We start from the raw sequence: 20,007 nt of genomic DNA on the forward strand, positions 1-20,007 counted from the left end.
TTTTTTTATACACAATTTGTGTTTGCTGTTTTTTGCTGTCACAACGCCAAAATTTGGATTTTAAAGAGTAAGGCCTAGATTTAGAGTTTGGCGGTAGCCGTGAAAACCAGCGTTAGAGGCTCCTAACGCTGGTTTTAGGCTACCGCCGGTATTTGGAGTCATTCAAAAAAGGGTCTAACGCTCACTTTTCAGCCGCGACTTTTCCATACCGCAGATCCCCTTACGTAAATTTGCGTATCCTATCTTTTCAATGGAATCCAATCAGCCAATCAGATTGAGCTCGCATTCTATTGGCTGATCGGAACAGCCAATAGAATGCGAGCTCAATCTGATTGGCTGATTGGATCAGCCAATCAGAATATTCCTACCTTAAATCCGATTGGCTGATAGAATCCTATCAGCCAATCGGAATTCGAGGGACGCCATCTTGGATGACGACATTTAAAGGAACCATCATTCGTCGTTCAGTCGTCGGCCAGGATGGATGTTCCGCGTCGGAGGTCTTCAGGATGCTGCCGCTCCGGATGGATGACGATAGAAGATTCCGCTTGGATGAAGACTTCAATCGGATGGAAGACCTCTTCTGCCCCGCTTGGATGAAGACTTCTACCGGATCATGGACATCTTCAGCCCCCCACTTGGGCTTGGATCAAGACATCGGAGGAACTCTTCTGGACCGATCGGTGAACCTGGTATGGTGAAGATAAGGTAGGAAGATCTTCAGGGGCTTAGTGTTAGGTTTATTTAAGGGGGATTTGGGTTAGATTAGGGGTATGTGGGTGGTGGGTTGTAATGTTGGGGGGGGTGTATTGTATGTTTTTTTTTACAGGCCAAAGAGCTGAACTTCTTTGGGCATGCCCCGCAAAGGGCCCTGTTCAGTGCTGGTAAGGTAAAAGAGCTTTGAACTTTAGTAATTTAGAATAGGGTAGGGCATTTTTTTATTTTGGGGGGCTTTGCTATTTTATTAGGGGGCTTAGAGTAGGTGTAATTAGTTTAAAATTGTTGTAAGATTTTTTTTATGTTTGTAAATATTTTTTTATTTTTTGTAACTTAGTTCTTTTTTATTTTTTGTACTTTAGTTAGTTTATTTCATTGTAGTTATTTGTAGATATTTTATTTAATTAATTTATTGATAGTGTAGTGTTAGGTTTAATTGTAGGTAATTGTAGATATTTTATTTAATTAATTTAATGATAGTGTAGTGTTAGGTTTAATTGTAACTTAGGTTAGGATTTATTTTACAGGTAATTTTGTTATTATTTTAACTAGGTAACTATTAAATAGTTAATAACTATTTAATAGCTATTGTACCTGGTTAAAATAATTACAAAGTTGCCTGTAAAATAAATATTAATCCTAAAATAGCTACAATGTAATTATAATTTATATTTTAGCTATATTAGGATTTATTTTACAGGTAAGTATTTAGCTTTAAATAGGAATAATTTATTTAATAAGAGTTAATTAATTTCGTTAGATTAAAATTATATTTAATTTAGGGGGGTGTTAGTGTTAGGGTTAGACTTAGCTTTAGGGGTTAATACATTTATTAGAATAGCGGTGAGCTCCAGTCGGCAGATTAGGGGTTAATAATTGAAGTTAGGTGTCGGCGATGTTAGGGAGGGCAGATTAGGGGTTAATACTATTTATTATAGGGTTAGTGAGGCGAATTAGGGGTTAATAACTTTATTATAGTAGCGGTGCGGTCCGCTCGGCAGATTAGGGGTTAATAAGTGTAGGCAGGTGGAGGCGACATTGTGGGGGGCAGATTAGGGGTTAATAAATATAATATATGGGTCGGTGGTGTTAGTGGCAGCAGATTAGGGGTACATAGGGATAATGTAAGTAGCGGTGGTTTACGGAGCGGCAGATTAGGGGTTAAAAATAATATGCAGGGGTCAGCGATAGAGGGGGCGGCAGATTAGAGGTTAATAAGTGTAAGGTTAGGGGTGTTTAGACTCGGGGTACATGTTAGGGTGTTAGGTGCAGACGTAGGAAGTGTTTCCCCATAGCAAACAATGGGGCTGCGTTAGGAGCTGAACGCGGCTTTTTTGCAGGTGTTAGGTTTTTTTTCAGCTCAAACAGCCCCATTGTTTCCTATGGGGGAATCGTGCACGAGCACGTTTTTGAGGCTGGCCGCGTCCGTAAGCAACTCTGGTATCGAGATTTGCAGTAGCGTTAAATATGTCTGTACGCTCCCTTTTTTGGAGCCTAACGCAGCCATTCTGTGGACTCTCAATACCAGAGTTATTTTAGAGGTGCGGCCAGAAAAAAGCCAGCGTTAGCTACGCGGGTCGTTACCGACAAAACTCTAAATCTAGCCGTAAGTAACTACTTTATTTACATCCAGAGCCTTTTACGATTTTCCTCATTGGAGTACTTTCTTCTCCATCCATTGAGGGGTGTTCTCCAGACCGGCCAATATTGTGAATCCTATGGAGTGAGTATACTGCACCCATATTCATTTGTAAGTTATATACACTTAAAGGGACCTGTGCCATCTATACTTCTATATCTACATATAGCCCTTTGCAGTCAAATACATGGCCAAATACCTTTTAACCATTATAAAAAAAATATGAATATTTATATGAATATTTTTTATCAAATAGTGTTCATATGAGTGTAACACTTTATTTTAATGTATTTATGTTGTGTTTGGTGCAACTTTTTTTTAGCCCTAACCCTTTGAATGAGGTTTTCAGTCGCACTAATCCAACACTCATTAGATTTGATTGGGCTTGAGCTTGAGTTTAATTTCAACTTGTAATATGCTCGCAAATTGACGTGCCTACGATATTATTATATTGCCCAAAAGCATTAGCTGAGAAAACTGAATTTCAGACTGTAGAGAGGAGCAACACTTAACCACTGACTTAAAATACGAGAGAAAAAAGTATTTTACTATTCTCAGTATGGGATGCTCCATATAAATAATAACCGTTCTTATGTTGTTGTTTGCATGAGGATGAGTGCAATATAACTTACCATGCATTATCAATTTCCCTTTCAATTGAGATAGGGAAAATAATAGAACTGGTCATAAATGTGCTAAATAGGTTTTGATGTTTACAAAAACACAAAATGAAAATGGATACAATTTTTACTGAGAAACAACAAAATATATAATGATGCTTAAAGCGAGGATAATCTCTCCCTTTGTAAAATAATAATAATTCATCAGGTGTAACAAAGATGCAATATAACTTGCTTTTTAATATAGTTTTAAAATTCTAATACCCTGCGCTCTGCCACCCACTTCAAAAGTCAATTTTTCTGTGAGCTAAAGGTTTGAATTTTTCTCCAATCTCTCCCCATACGGAAGTTTTGTTGGAGCTGGAGCACTGATTTAAGAACAATTCAAACTGTTGGCTCACAGAAAAAATACTTTGAAGTGGGTGGCAGAGCACTGGAAATTTTAATTTTATATCTATATTAAAAAGTAAGTTATAGCGCATCTTCATTACAACTAATTAATTAAACACCATCTAATATTTTACTAACATTCTGGATATGATTTTAAAAAGGGAAAAATTACTATCACTTTAATCTCCTGACAGTCAGAAACAACTACATTACAATGTTATGAAATATATTCCATGGCTTTTTGCCACATAAGTAACTTGTAGGTAAAATAATTTGAACTATAAAAGTATCTAAAAAATAACTTGAATATGCTGCCTGTTGTTTCTAAAGATATGTTTCTCTAATTGTAATCTATCTATCTAATGTATCTATCTCTCTATCATCTATTTATCTCTCTCTCTCTCTTTCTATCTATCTCTCTATATCTATCTCTCTCTCTCTCTATCTCTCTCTATATCTCTCTCTCTATATATATATATATATATATATATATATATATATATATATATCTATCTCTCTCTATCTCTCTCTCTATCTCTCTCTCTCTCTCTCTCTATCTCTATCTCTCTATCTCTCTCTCTCTCTCTCTCTATCTATCTCTTTCTATCTCTCTCTCTCTATCTCTCTCTATCTCTCTCTCTCTCTTTCTCTCTCTCTTTATCTCTCTATATCTCTCATCTAAGGAGCATCACATCTTAGGGAGCTCAGTAACACTATCAGGGCATTGATGTTGGTTATAATGTAGAGCGACTCACAATTTGCAGCTTTGATGAAGAGTAAGTGAGAATCTTTGTTAATTTAGCACATTTTGAGTTGCAGTTCTTTTTCTGAGCGATATTAGTTCTGAGGTTTTTGTAAATCTATGCTAATGTCAGGGATTTTTTTAAAAACATTGTTAAAAATGTATGCTATCTTTCAATCTGTCTGTCTATCTATCTATCTATCTATCTATCTATCTATCTATCTATTTATCTATCTATTAGCAAGTCTGCAAAATTAGTTCTGTTCATTCAACTTCCAATGCTGGGCATATCTCATAAGGGATTAGTTCCATCTACCACATAGTTACAAGAGATCACCATTAATTGTTTAACACCTTTATCAAAGAAGTATAAATACATTTTGGAACTCTACAATAAAAAAATTGTTTAAGGACACACCCTTCACGTAATTGATCAGGTCAAACAGGGTAGAGTTATTTTAGCTGGGGACTTTAATATAGTCTGGGACCCTAGAGCTGATGGAAAACTGCTGGCATAGACAAGACACACTTGCCTGCTGAACTTTTGGCCAACAGGTCCTGCAACTTAATGTTCTGCTCAGGGTACTATGATGTTTGGAGAGCTATCCACCCTAAAGACAAGGACTACACACATTTTTCACACCCACACAAGCAGTATGCTAGACTCGACTGCATATTTTCCACGGCTGACTCATTAGACCTCATCATGCAAGCTAACATTTCCCTGTGTGCCTGGTCAGACCACGATCATGTCCTGGCGTATATGCACTTGGCAAACACCCCATATACTAGAGCCCCACCACCTCCTTGCAGATGTTCCGTTCAGAGAAGAGCTCTGTAAGAAACTCATACATTATATGCAGACTAATGATAATACTCTAGTCCAAGACAACACCTTGTGGGGAGCTGCGAAAGCTACTGTAAGAGGACTCATGTTCGGTAAACAAGCACACCTTAGAAAGCAAGCTGGACTCACCCTGTCGCAAGCCCATATTAAGCTTAGAAATCTTGAAACACAGAATAGGGATACCCCGTCTGCAGTCTTAACGCTCCAAATTACTAATACCAAGAATCATATCTCTCAAATTGAGCTACATAGAACCCAAATTAATCTAAGTTGAAACAGTTCTATTATAAAAGTAATAAAGCGGACACCCTTTGGGCCAACAAAATCAGAAACAGAGTAGGTGCCTCGCGTATCCACAGTATACATTCTTCACACTCTCTCCTCAAAATCCCATCCCAAATCGGAGAGGAATTCACCAAGTATTACTCAAACCTGTATAACATAAATAGCTTTGAAAGGCCTCAAGCTACTTCTTTAGAGAACATACGCACTTATTTGGAGTCTTTAAAGCTTCCCACACTTACTACCGAACAGCGGGACCTTTTGAGTTCCCCTTTTTTCTCTTATGGAAATTCAGCAGGTCATCAAAAATTTGAAATTCTTTCAATTCCCTGGCCCAGATGGTTTTCCAGTCCATTTCTATAAAATCTCTATCCGGGAGCTTTCCCCATTATTACTTAGGCTCTATAATCTTGCTAGGGAGGAGAGCTGCTTCAAGAAAGAATTTATAGAAGCTACCATCATAACTATCCTTAAGCCAAATAAGGACACTTCGTTGTGCTCCAGTTATAGGCCAATATCCCTCATTAACACTGACATAAAGTTCTACTCCAAGTTGTTGGCTAACCGTGTAGCGAGTCTCTTACCACACCTCATCAATCCGGATCAGGTGGGGTTCATCCCACAACGGGAAAGCCCAGATAATACTAGGCAACTGTTAAATATCCTTAGTCTTTCCTTTAGCCTTAACAAACCTTTACCGGTCATCTCTTTGGATGCCGAGAAGGCTTTTGACCGTGTGCGGTGGCAGTTTCTATGGGAAGTCCTTGAGAATTTTAAATTCCCCAGTGAAATGATTACGGCGGTAAAAGCCCTCTTCTCTACTCCCACTGCTTTGGTAAGAGGCCTCAGTTTTCAGTCTACTCCATTCTCCATAATGAACAGCACCATACAGGGCTGCCCCCTGTCGCCCCTATTATTTGCGTTGGTCATAGAACCACTGGCGGAGCAGATTAGAACCGATTCTCAAATTAAGGTAGTCATTTTTTCAGCACTGTGCATAAGAGAGCCTTGTTTGTGGACAACGTCACTCTCTTCTTGTCGGACCCTCCACATACTATACCCAGACTATTGAAGATATTGGACTCCTTTGGAGCCCATTCCTTTTACAAATTTAATCTGTCAAAAACAGAGATATATACACAAGATATCCCGTGTGCTCAGTTAGCATCCTTGAAAACCAGTTTTGACTTCAACTGGACAGAGATTTGGACAGAGATTTGCTCGAGTTATTAAGAATAATTATCTTCCCCTATTTTCGGAACTTCGAACCCTTAAAAACAACTTGAGTTTGTCCCATGTTTCCTGGCTAGGTAGAATAGGTGCATTATAAATGTCCTTCTTGCCCAGGCTTATGTATTTATTTCGATGTCTTCCTATTAGGGTCCCTAAACACATCCTGCTGCAATTTCAAAGCGAATTAACAAAATATATCTGGCAGGGTAAGCCCCCTAGAGTGGCACACAAAATACTCCAACTTCCTAAGAATTCTGGAGGCATAGCGTCGCCCTTGGTGGTAAGGTATTACGAGGGGGCAATGCTCACCCATGTTGCACAATGGGGAGTCAAACACTCCCAGTGCAGGTGGAGGGCAATTGAACAGGCCTCACTACCTTATAACATCCACCTTCGAGACCTAATATGGACCCCCCACATTGCTGCAGAGAATTAGACCTGATAAACCCTATTGTCCGTGAATGTCTAGGTATGTGGGACAAACTTCGATACTATCCCCATATAGCCCGACACCCCTCCCCTATAACTTCTATGGCTGGTCTCTTTACAGTATTGCAGGAAACTCACCCGCGTAAATGGGCTCAGATAGGAGTCATTACAGTTTCTGACCTATGGCCCTCCCCCTCGAAGGATTGCTTTAAACATATTACCCAATTCAGAACTGGACCCCTAATCCCTCCATACGTACCTTTTGAATACCACAGAATTAAAAGCTTCCTAATTAGTTGGGGTTTCAAATCTACTTTAGCTCGACCTCTGACCCCCTGGGAGGCCGTCTGGAGTCAGGGGGATAGACTCTGCAGACCCTTATCACTACATTATGCACTAATAGGGGGGACTCCATTCCCCGACACGCCGACTCATCTCCAACGATGGGAGTCTCTTCTGGGTATCCCAGTATCCTCGTATACTTGGAGGCGCACCCTGGAACTCACTCAGAAAGCTATTCATTGTACAACATTATATGAAACCTTTTACAAACTCCTAGCGCATTGGTATTACGTCCCTACTAGGTTAACTAAGATGTTTCCGAGTGCATCTCCTGCGTGTTGGAGGGGTTGTGGTCAGAAGGGTAACACGATGCACATTTGGTGGGAGTGCCCTAAGATACGCCCCCTATGGAACACATGCTTCTTAGTTTTGTCCAAATTAGTTATATCCCTTCCCAGGTATCCATCCATGGCCTTATTGCTCACAGGCGTACATACTTTACCAAAGCACCATTCGTATATCTGCATTTACCATTTCACGGCTGTTAAAATGCTATAGTTTGTGCATGGAAAAAAGAGCTCCCGCCTAGTTGGGCTAAAGTTCGTAGTACTATGGCATATATCTACACCATGGAGAAAGATATATTCTATAAATTAGGCAATCCAGACCTATTTGAATTAACTTGGGCAGACTGGAAACACAAATATGATACAGAATGGAAACCCATTCTGTTCACACCCAACTGAGTTAGAGACTATGAAGGATGAGTGAGACTTACATTGACATCCCATATATAAGTCAGTAATCTTCCCATTCCCCCTGCCCTCCCTTCCCCCTCTCTTCCCCTAATTAACAAACCAGAAATATTGGGGACCATTAGTTCCCATCTGTGCTTTTATTTCACAATTCTTTTTGATGTCTAGAAAGGAATAGGTTATTTAAGCAATGACCTGTTATACTTATGTTATTGAAATGTACTGTTATGTTTATCCTCTGGGTCTCATGGCCCTTATGTTCTCAGTTGATTTTCTTTCTTCATGTAAATCTTATTGAACGATCAATAAAGCTTTTGAAAACTCAAAAAAAAAAAAAAATTGGTTAGAGGTCCTCTTTAATTATCTAGAATTATGAAGCCATCTGTTTCTCTACAAACCAAACCACAAGTCCCAGGGGTAGACTGACTAGCAATACAGCTGTATGACTGACCTTTACTGGGGGATGAAAATAGAGGAACAAGTTGTATATTGATGGAGTAAATAGAGAACTCTAAGATTAATGTTAAAATAGTATTTACATTTTATGCAGGTGAAAATGATACACATTGTTTACTTGGGTAATACATATTTTTCTTTATATTATTAGTATATAGTTGTTTGTATTCTTTTCTTGTGGAAAGTGATTTTTTCATATGTTAGAAGAAAGACAAACATACTAGAAATAAATGTAGACACAGACTGATGGACACAGGACTATTGATAAATATATATTTGTTTTCTTTCCTGGTCAGTTAATTGTATTGCTGTTTTTTCTGCCACATGTGTATAAAACTACTCCATAGTGTTTACACATATATATTTACCAGCAAATACTAGAGAGGATTTTATATTTGATCTGAGCATCTAACCTCTCATATGTTGCAAGAAATGTAAAACAAATATCGAAAAGGTACAAAAACTTTTTTTCTCAGCTATGAGCACTTTGAATTTAAGTGTTTAAAGATGCAAAATTCCAAAAAAAAATACACACATTTTGAGGGCAGAAACAAAAGGCTCATCAAGTCTGGTCATATATCCTAAAGTATAAGCTTATTTAATTTGTAGAATAGCTTTATACATAGTAGCAATGCATTACTGGTTTCTAACTGAACATGTGGGTGAGCCAATGACAATCAGTATATATAAGCAGCCACCAATCAGCAGCAAGAACCTAGGTTCATTGCTGCTCCTCAACTTACCTAGATAAACCGTTTAGCAATGGATAAAAAGAGAAAGAAGCAAATTAAATATTAGAAGTTAATTAGAAATTTGTTTAAATTTGTATTCTCTAAATGAATAATGAATGTCTAATTATGACTTTACTGTCCCTTTAATACCTATAATTGAAGTTGATTCAATCAACCACCCTTTCTGTAAATATGTTTTTTAGATTCTGAATTTACTACCCTCAAGCTTGAGATAATGACCCTTTGTTCTGGTGTTGGTCTTTTTAGCCTCAACTTTATTAAATCCTTTTATCTTGTTATTACTCTAAGCTATTAAAGGGATATGAAAGCATATTTATTATTTCATGATTTGTATAGAGCAGACACTTTTAAACAACTTTCCTTAATACTTCTATAATCAAATTTGCCTAATTATCTTGGTATACTTTGTTGAAAAAGCAGAAATGTACTATTGGGATCTAGCTAAACACTTTTAATGAGCCAATGACAAAAGGCCTATGTGTGCAGCCACTAATCAGCAGCTAGCTCCTAGTAATGCATTGCTGCTCCTAAACCTACCTAGGTATGCTTTTCAACAAAAGATACCAAAAATATAGCAAACTAAATAATAAAAGTAGTTTGGAATGTTGTTTGAAATGTATTTTTTGAAACAGGTACCATTTTAATAGTCCCCCCATTAAGGGCCAGATTACAAGTGGAACGCTAACAGTTATGTGATTTTATCATTGGTGTTTGCGCAATCACTTGAGCGCAATTCAACTTAACAGTTAATATACAAACACACAAATACATATGTACACATATAAAGACATTGTGCCAGTGGCGTATTTAAGTTTTGTGCTGCCACCCCCCCCCCCCCCTCAAGGTTTTACTTTCCCAAACACAATACTGAGTGCTGAAAGTCAACAGAACTAAAGGCAATAGCAATTTACATAATTGAAAGGTACAAAGTTTCCTCTAAACTGTAAGCCCCATGGGCATTTTCTTATTATACCCCCTGGAATGTAAGTTCCTTGGGCAAAATATCTAATTATATACCTGTGTAATACTTCTAAAATAACTGTAAGCTTCTTATAAATATAGCCACAAAAAATGTGTTGCCCCCTCCAACTGCTGCCCTATACAAGTGCCTTGCTTGCCTAGGCCAAAATACACCCATGATAAGTGCATTAGAGCCCTTTGTAGTTTAGTAGATGAAACATGAAAAATCATATTTATGCAATATTCATATTTAATAAAGGTTTTTATTTACTGTAAGTATTTGATATTCCAATGTTCTGCACATAGCAGATTTTGTTCTAAGTATTTATAAATAGATATTCCTATATATATATATATATATTCATTAAAATACCAGATATATGTAGAATTATTTGCTTTCCTTAAATCACATTTAAGAAGCACTAACCTGCTCCTCTTCTTCACAAAGCCCTGGCCATACAATTTAGCAAGGCAGTTCCCAATGCATGCCCTAAAGGGGAAGGTCCTATTAGCATGACCAGGTCTCTGTAAAGAAAAGGAGCAGGTTAGCCCAGTACTCCAGCATGCTAAAGGTAAATAAGAAGCTACAGGTGAACTTTTTCACCTGTAACTTTGGAACATGTACATTAGTTTAAAAAAAAAATATGAATGTAAATGTTTTATGAATATTTAGTATTCATTTAATTTAAAACAAAATTAATGGGAGGTGGAGCCAACTGCCAAGCAATATGTTGGCAGTTTAGTAATCTCCAAATAAGACCCCACAAAGAAGCCCTTTATTCCGGTGCAAAGCGCAAGTTATGCCCCACTAAACCTACCTACTATTAACTGATCCACCACTGTGATTGCGCAGCTCCTTAAAAGCGATCCAGCACAATACCCCAGATTCAGTGAGCGCTGCACCCACAACCACACTTCATGCTGCACGACTCTCGCAGGACAAATGGTGAAGTAAACAGCCAGGAACTCAGGAGCGTGTGAGTAAACAGCCTTCTGAGGCTTCTTAATGTTGTGAGGGCTTGTATCAGGAGGCTTTTGCATTGTGTGAACATCCAGAGTAGGCCCAGCAACGGAGCGGGAAAGATACCAGGGTAGGTCCGGTTAGACCATAGCTGAAATAGGAGTCAAGGTCCATATGTATATGCAGCACCACCTAATTCCTCAAAAGAGTAGACACACAAAACCAGCCACCAATCCTATCAGGTCATATTCTTTTTCTATCCAAAACTTAAAAGGACATCATAACTCTGCCATTATGTACCTGCCTAATGATCATATCTTACGGTGCCAAACTGTTTGCTACTAACCTACCATCCTCTGGACATATAATACCCTAGAGGGGTGTTGTCAGGGTGCCAGGAATCAGACTGAGACGAGAAGTGCAAAAATAATCACACCTTTATTAATAACAAGAAATAATAAAAAGTCCACAAGTCAAATAACAAGCCAGGAGTCAAAACCAGAGCTGGTAGTCAGATGAGCCGAGTCAGGAGTCAAAGCAAATAGTCAGGCAAGCCGGAATCAGGAACAAGGAAAACAGCAGTCAGGAACAAGCCAGGGATCAGGAACCAGGAAGGACGTCAGACAGCCAGGTAATATACAGGAACTCTCACAAACAGGTATGAGACAACTCAAAGGCAAAGCATACTGAACAGAGGCCCTTTAAATAATAAGTGATGACATTACAATTTTGAGACTGCATCCTGTCTCACACAGATGATGCACACAAGTTTGGCCATAAAAGGAAGTGCAGGAAATGAGCAGCATTCCCCACAATGCACCATGGTCAGCAAGAGAGGTGAGTAAAATGGCTGCCAGCAGCACATGGCAAACAAAACAGGGAAAAACCCTGACAGGTGTACTGTTTATTTATGGCCAACAATTTTTCTTCATTATGGCCTCCAAGAAATCATCAAAGGCAGAAAAAGTGACTAAATCGAGCCTCACTCCTGCCTCCTACTTCAAGACACTTGGCTATCTCACAGACATTAACACTGAAATAGACCCTTCAGAAAGCACTCTCAAGATATACCCAGCAGTGCCATTGCAGAAGACACTACCCCATTAACTCAAGCAGATCTACGCTCACTTCCTACTAAAGCAGATTTCCACTCTTTCCTGCAACAAGTGGGCCAAATAATCAAGACAGGTCTGTCAAAAAATAAGAAAGATATTGCTGATCTTGGTGACAGGATAGGTATGTGGAAGAACAGACTGATACCTTAGTCAAAATCTCTAATAACTTTACTAATAGTATCTCCACACAAGATACTCAAATACAACAACTCAAAAGTAAACTGGAAGCTCTCGATAAATGAGGCAGAATACAGAACCTCTGAATCAGAGGCCTACCAAAAAAAATAACAGCTGATCAACTACAACCATTTCTCTAGAGACTATTCCAGTCCCTTACTAAAGATTTTGACACAGCAAATCTGCAACTAGACAGAGCCTACAGAGCACTCCACCCGCATCCAAAAGACCCAGAACACCCAAGGGATGTTATACTCAAATTCCATAAATAGCAGGAAAAAGAAAATATCTTCAAAGCAGCCAGAAATAGACACCCCCTAAACTTTGAGGAATACCCCCTTCAAATATACATAGATCTCAGCCATATTACCTTGGCCAAAAAGAAAGAAATGAAATTCTTCACTATGCATCTTAGAGAGAAAGTTATAACTTATAAATTGTGATTCACCTTCTGCCTGAAGGTCATCAAGAAGATGGCAACTTATAGGTCTCCAGAGGATCTAGAGGAATTATGCAAAACCCTTGAAATCCCACAGCCTGCCCTACCAAGTTTGCATGATTAAAACAGACAAGCATCTATCCTCATGGAACAATATCCCAAACCGCAAAGACAACCCTTGATCAAAGTTCCTAGAAAACACCACAGAAAAACCCCTTCACCAAGTAGAAAGGCTCATACTTCTTCTGAAGTGTCTTGACTCAAAACATACTGACTGTAATCCAATGACTGATGCCATCTACATCCTAGGAATATCAAAAAAGACACTTTTTATCCATTTCACTACAATATACCCTGTTATGTGGCCAATTCATGAGTTCTTAACTTTATTTTTTTCATTGATAAAATGTTATTGCTTTCTTAAATGTTGTAGTTATCCACTGTTGACCACAGGACATCTACATAGCTTTCCCACTTCTGCACTAGAGGGAAGATATTCCTTAAACACTATGGGCTAGATTATAAGTGGAGCACAATTTATCGCTTCCGCGAAAGCAAAATCTGCTCTCCACTTAGTAATACCAGCCTGCGCCTATTTGTGCTGGTTTTACAAGTTAGGTGCAATGCGAACGCGACCTCGGGTTCTCATTGCACGGATGCTTTGCACTCATGAGTTTGTACTTCCATAAGCTCCAATCGGAGCCTCATTCTCATACCTTGAGATGCGGCATGAGAACTAGCGCAGCTAAAGGTTTAAGTGGCGCAGTAATGGGCAGCAAATTGTAAATATATACAGTATGTATATAAATATATACATATAGATGTATGTGTTAATTTGTGTATATACACATATTAACACATAAATATATATGTATATAAGCATATACATATATATTTACAGGGAACACACAGTTCCCATAGACCGCTATGTAAAGGCACTTTTCAGTTCCATTTTTTTCTAATACCCTGCACTAGCCAACTTTAACCTCTCATAATTACTTTTTGCTGTTTTCTTTATTTTTTGGGGCAATTGGAGGTTATTTTGAAAATGAACTAGCTCGTCACACTAGTCAACTTAGAATTGATTATTTGCTTATTTACCACTAAAATATAGGACTAGTCACCCACTCAGATATCCACACCACAGCTTGGTCAGATCATTCTCTGATTTCCTTGTCATTACAATGGCCCAATACTCCTACTCGCCCCTATTTCTGAAAATTAGATTAGACTCTCTTTTACACAATCCTCTCATATCAGACAAAATAAAGACAGCTCTTAATGAACACTTTACCTTTCAGAACCATGGCACATTATGGGAGGCCCACAAAACAGTGATTAGCGGGTTATTATACAACAAAAAGCCCTACTAAAAAGAGCTTATGATTAGACTACAAAAAACTTACATCCAAACTGAAAGTTGTAGAACAAGCCCATAAACTATATCCCCACAACATCCATTCCAACAACCAAAGCCTGAGAAGCCCTAAACACTTTAATACAAATAGAAGCACATAGCAAAGCACTATTTCTCAAAATGATATACTTTCATGGAGGCAACAGAGCAGGTCCCATATTAGCCAAAGCACTTCTGAAAATAAAACACACAAAACCATATCCACCAGATTAAAGATGAGGAAGGAAACATGAAACATGAAAGCACACACATTGCCAAAGTTTTTTGTGATTTTTATAACAAGCTATACAACCTCTCATATCCTCTAAATCCTCCCGTGACCACATACCTTCAGCCTTATTTGAGAGATCTAGACCTGCCTCAGTTAACCACTATCCAAAAGAAACACTAGAGGAACTTCTCTCCATGAAGTCTTGAATGCAATCACTAATCTCCCCCAGGGCAAAAGTCCTGATCTTGAAGGACTAATTAATCAAGATTATAAGACATATAAAGACATTCTGGAACCACATCTGCTAACGTTATTCAGATCCCTTGATGAGGTAGGCCAATTTACCACTACCAAAGAGGCACATATTTTGGTAATTGCAAAACCATGGAAACTGCCTAACATCCCTGATAGCTACAACCCAATATCCTTGCTGTATTCAGACTTAAAAATATTTGCAATTTGCAAAAATACTGGCCACACAGATCAATAACATTCTGCCACAGCTGATCCATTTAGATCAAGTAGGATTCGTACCAGGCAGAGAAGCCCAGGGAAAATCTATTCATGCACTACAACTTATAGAATACTCCAAAAATACCAACCTTGGGATGGTATCACTCTCCATAGATGCCAAAAAGGCGTTTGATTGTCTAAATTAGGATTTCCTATTTCATTCCTTAGAAAGATTTGGTTTTGGCACACAGATTATAGAATGTATTAAATGTCTTTAGCACTGACCAAATGCCTACATCAAAGTAAATGGTTTGCTCTCCCAAAGATTTCCAATACACAATAGTGCTTGGCAAGAATGTCCCCTTTCACCTTTACTGTTTGTGTTCAGCATAGAGATATTAGTCAATCATATCAGAAATAACCCAAAAATTACTGGGGTTCTTCTTGAGGATCTAACACACTCCTGCATCAAAAGAATCTACCCCAGCTAGTCTGAGAGGGTGTGGTGCAAAGGGTACAATGCCCTACATCTGGTGGTCATGCCAACATCTCTGCGCTTTCTGGACATCGATAGAGACATTTCTTAAATTACACCTTGGAAACTTATTCACACTTAACCCTACTACTGCATTACTTAATTATCATCCAAATGTTTCCGAATTATCAAGCTCCTCTGAGGCTGCGAACATCAATCTGCCCGATCATATGTGATCAAGCTAATTGACACCCCCTGCTAGCAGCCGATTGGCCACAAATCTGCAGGGGGTGGCATTGCACAAGCAGTTCACAAGAACTGCTTGTGTAATGATAAATGCCAACAGCGTATGCTGTCGGCATTTATCAATGTGGGACAGACATGATACGCTACATTGTATAATGTCCGTCCGCACTTTGACAAATTGAACCCTAAGACTACTAACTTTTAATAGAAAGAGCATGGAAATCACCAACTCCCCCTACCATTCCTGAGAGTATAAAACACACCACTGATACACTCTTTCTTGAGAAATATGTTTTTTTTTTAAGACACAAAAACTAGACATTTTTTATGATCTACAGTTCTACTGGGAGACCACCCTTCGCACATTCTTAAACACACTACCATAGCACACTCAAAGTTGATACAATATTTTGGACCACATACGCTTCTTTTAAAACAAATAGACCCTTTAAGACCCATGCAAGAACAACTTCCTCTTAGGTGAACATTTTTCTTTCTTTTTCTTTCTTATCCCCTGTGTTTTCTTTTTATTTCCTTTTCTTGCATCCTTGTTTGATTGTTGACAAAATCCTTTGCAATGTCAGTTACTTTATCCTAGGTGAGTAATACCGTAGATATACCTCATATTAGATTTGCACCTTTTTTTCCTTCTTTTTTCTGAACTCTTTGAAAGATGGACCTTTTTATAACCTGTTGCACCTAATCGGATTCCACCTATATTGTTATAGACTTGTTTATTATTTCTGAACAATGAATTGTAATGTTGGTGGGGTATGTCCTTATCAGACCAAGCCTGGCCAATAGTCTTCTTGTCCCAGCATCAAATGGAAAGATAAGGAAAAATCCTTAGATTAACGGATTGAAGGAATGAGGTAGTACGGGAACAGCAAACACCATAAGCAGCAAGGGTTAATGAGGAGCAGGTTACAGAGCTGAGTAGCGATCAGAAGTAAGTAAACCATTCTATGCCGCTGAGAAACACAAAAATAAAAGGAATGCTCACCAGGTTGTGCACGGTTCAATGAGAGCGGGCAGTTTAATCTTTTTGAAAATCCAAGGGTTAAGCAAAGGAATGGCCACAAGACAATGCAGGGTTCAGTAACAGCAGGCAGTCCAATCTTTCTGAATAACAACAATGTTTAAGCAGGAGAAAGGTCAACAGGCAATACAGGGTTCAGTAACAAGCAGGTAGTCCAATCTTTTTCAGTACCAAAATGGTTAAGCAGTAGAATGGTCAATAGGCAATGCAGGATTCAGTAACAATCAGGCATTTCAATCTTTCTCAATACCAAAAGGGTTATGCCGGAGAATGGTCAATAGGCATGGCTGGTTTCAGTAACAAGGAGGCAATCCAATAAAGCACAATAGCAAAAGTAAATAAAGCACCCAGGAGTACATAGAGACAAACCTATACTAAGTACTTACAGACTGAGGGAGTTTACCGTAAATAGAGAAGGATCATGCCCTGGTGAAGGCAAAAGTGTTCAGGACATGAGCAGAGCAGCAATCATGGTGTGGTGATGATGTCACCGCCGTGCACCACACAACAACCAGATGCGGCCATAGCAATGGCCGGGCGGAGCGGGGGCGGTGGTATGACATAAACTTCATTATGTTTCATCTCATACTATGTACTTTACATTATAAATATGTACTGTTAATGTACGCTTTTTGCTTTATATTGTCAATCTCAATAAAAATTATTCTACAAAAATAAAACATTTAGCCACCAATCAGCAAGCGTTATCCAGGTGCTGAACCAAAAATGGGCTAGCTCTTAAGAATACATTCCTACTTTTACAATAAAGATACAAAGAGAAAAAAATCAAAAATCATAATAGGAGTAAATTGGAAAGTTGCTTACAATTGCATGCTCTATCTGAATAATGAAAGAAAAAAATTGGGTTTCATATCCTACCTGCTGAAGTTAGCAACCATATATTTTATTTATCTTTTGACTTTTTGTATTTAAGTGACTACTTTTACTCTGGGGTTAATAGTTTTTTTGTTTTACCGTTTGGCTATGGCTCATCTTAGCTATCATTTGATAAAAGCTTGGGGTATCTGTTTGCAGTGTAGGTGGTTTCTATTACATATGGCACACCTTATCACATGACAGTAGTACCATTTTCTCTCTTGTTTTTTATACGGTTGGCTGGCCATACAGGTGTAGGAAAGAGTTCTTGTGTACAAAAAAAGTTGAGAAAGCACTTTGCTGGCATAGTTGTTTACATGCCATGATGGACTTATTCTTACCTCTTTTAGCAATTTTGTATTGTATTTATTAAAAAAAATTTCACCTAGATTTAGAGTTTTGTCGGTAAAGACCCGCGGTGCTAACGCTGCTTTTTTTTCCAGCGCACCCTTAAGACAACCCTGGTATTTAGCGTTGTCTGAGTGGCTGCGTTAGGCTCAGAAAAGGGAGCGTTGAGCATAATTTAGCTCCACTTCAACCCTCAATACCAGCATTGCCTATGGTAGCGGCAAGCTGGAAAAATGTGCTTGTGCCCGATATCCCCATAGGAAACAATGGGGCTGAGCTGGTTGAAAAAAACCCTAACACCTGAAAAAAGCAGTGTTCAGCTCCTAACGCAGCCCCATTGTTTCCTATGGGGAAACACTCTCTAAGTCTGCACCTAACACCCTAACATGAACCCGAGTCTAAACACCCCTAACCTTACACTTATTAACCCCTAATCTGCCGCCCCTGCTATCGCTGACACCTGCATTATACTATGAACCCCTAATTTGCTGCTCTGGACACCGCCGCAACCTACATTATAGCTATGAACCCCTAATCTGCTGCCCCTAACACCGCCGACACCTATATTATATTTATTAACCCCTAATCTGCCCCCCCCCCCAACGTCGCCGCTACCTAACTACAATTATTAACCCCTAATCTGCCGACCGGACCTCGCCGCCACTATAAAAAATGTATTAACCCCTAAACCGCCGCACTCCCGCCTCACAAACACATTAATAAATTGTATTAACCCCTAATCTGCCCTCCCTAACATCGCAGCAACCTACCTACAATTATTAACCCCTAATCTCCCGCCTGCAACGTCGCCGCTACTATAATAAATGTATTAACCCCTAAACCTAAGTCTAACCCTAACCCTAACACCCCCCTAACATAAATATAATTTATATAAAACAAAATAATATTCCTATAATTAAATAAATTAATCCTATTTAAAAATAAATACTTACCTATAAAATAAACCATAAGATAGCTACAATATAACTAATAGTTACATTGTATCTATTTTAGGGTTTATTTTTATTTTACAGGCAACTTGGTATTTATTTTAACTAGGCACAATAGCTATTAAATAGTTATTAACTATTTAATAGCTACCTAATTAAAATAATTACAAAATTACCTGTAAAATAAATCCTAACCTAAGTTACAATTAAACACTACACTATCATTAAATTAATTAAAGAAATAAATTACAGAAAATAAAAAAATATGACAAGAAGCTTAAAATAATTACACCTAATCTAAGCCCCCTAATAAAATAATAAAAACCCCCAAAATAAAAAAATGCCCTACCCTATTTTAAATTACAAAGTAATCAGCTCTTTTACCAGCCCTTAAAAGGGCTTTTTGCGGGGTATTGCCCCAAAGTAATCAGCTCTTTTGCATACAAAGAGAGAAGCGCTCTACCAGGAACGAACAACAGCTCAGTGGCATGTTCTATGGCGATTTACCACCCGGAAGCAGCCTCTTTTAGACCAGTGTGCTTTTCACAGAAGAAAACTTTCCTGAAGTATATCAGTCTGATCCCGCCAAGTAAGGTCAGTCCAGCCCCGAAATACCAGGCAATTCTCCTCTGAACAAGGAACATGACAACCCCAGACGATCGTTTCGGTCTCCTATGGGCCTCGTCAGTGAGGTGCAGCCACATTCCTCTAAGCACACTGGGCAAGGAGTCCACGTCTGGTTTCCCCCATCACCCATAGGGAGACTTCCCCAGGGTCATAATAATTTGCATACAAAGAGAGAAGCGCTCTACCAGGAACGAACAACAGCTCAGTGGCTTGTTCTATGGCGATTTACCACCTGGAAGCAGCCTCTTTTAGACCAGTGTGCTTTTCACAGAATAAAACCCCCCAAAATAAAAAAATGCCCTACCCTATTCTAAATTACAAAGTAATCAGCTCTTTTACCAGCCCTTAAAAGGGCTTTTTGCGGGGCATTGCCCCAAAGTAATCAGCTCTTTTACCTGTAAAAAAAAATACAACCCCCCCAACATTAAAACCCACCACCCACATACCCCTACTCTAACCCACCTAATCTCCCCTTAAAAAAAACCTAATACTAACCCCCTGAAGATCTCCCTACCTTGAGCCGTCTTCACCCAGCCGAGCCGAATTCTTCATCCAATGTTTTTTTTAAG

Source organism: Bombina bombina, chromosome 7 (genome assembly GCF_027579735.1).
Source record: "Bombina bombina isolate aBomBom1 chromosome 7, aBomBom1.pri, whole genome shotgun sequence".
Taxonomy (NCBI): domain Eukaryota; kingdom Metazoa; phylum Chordata; class Amphibia; order Anura; family Bombinatoridae; genus Bombina; species Bombina bombina.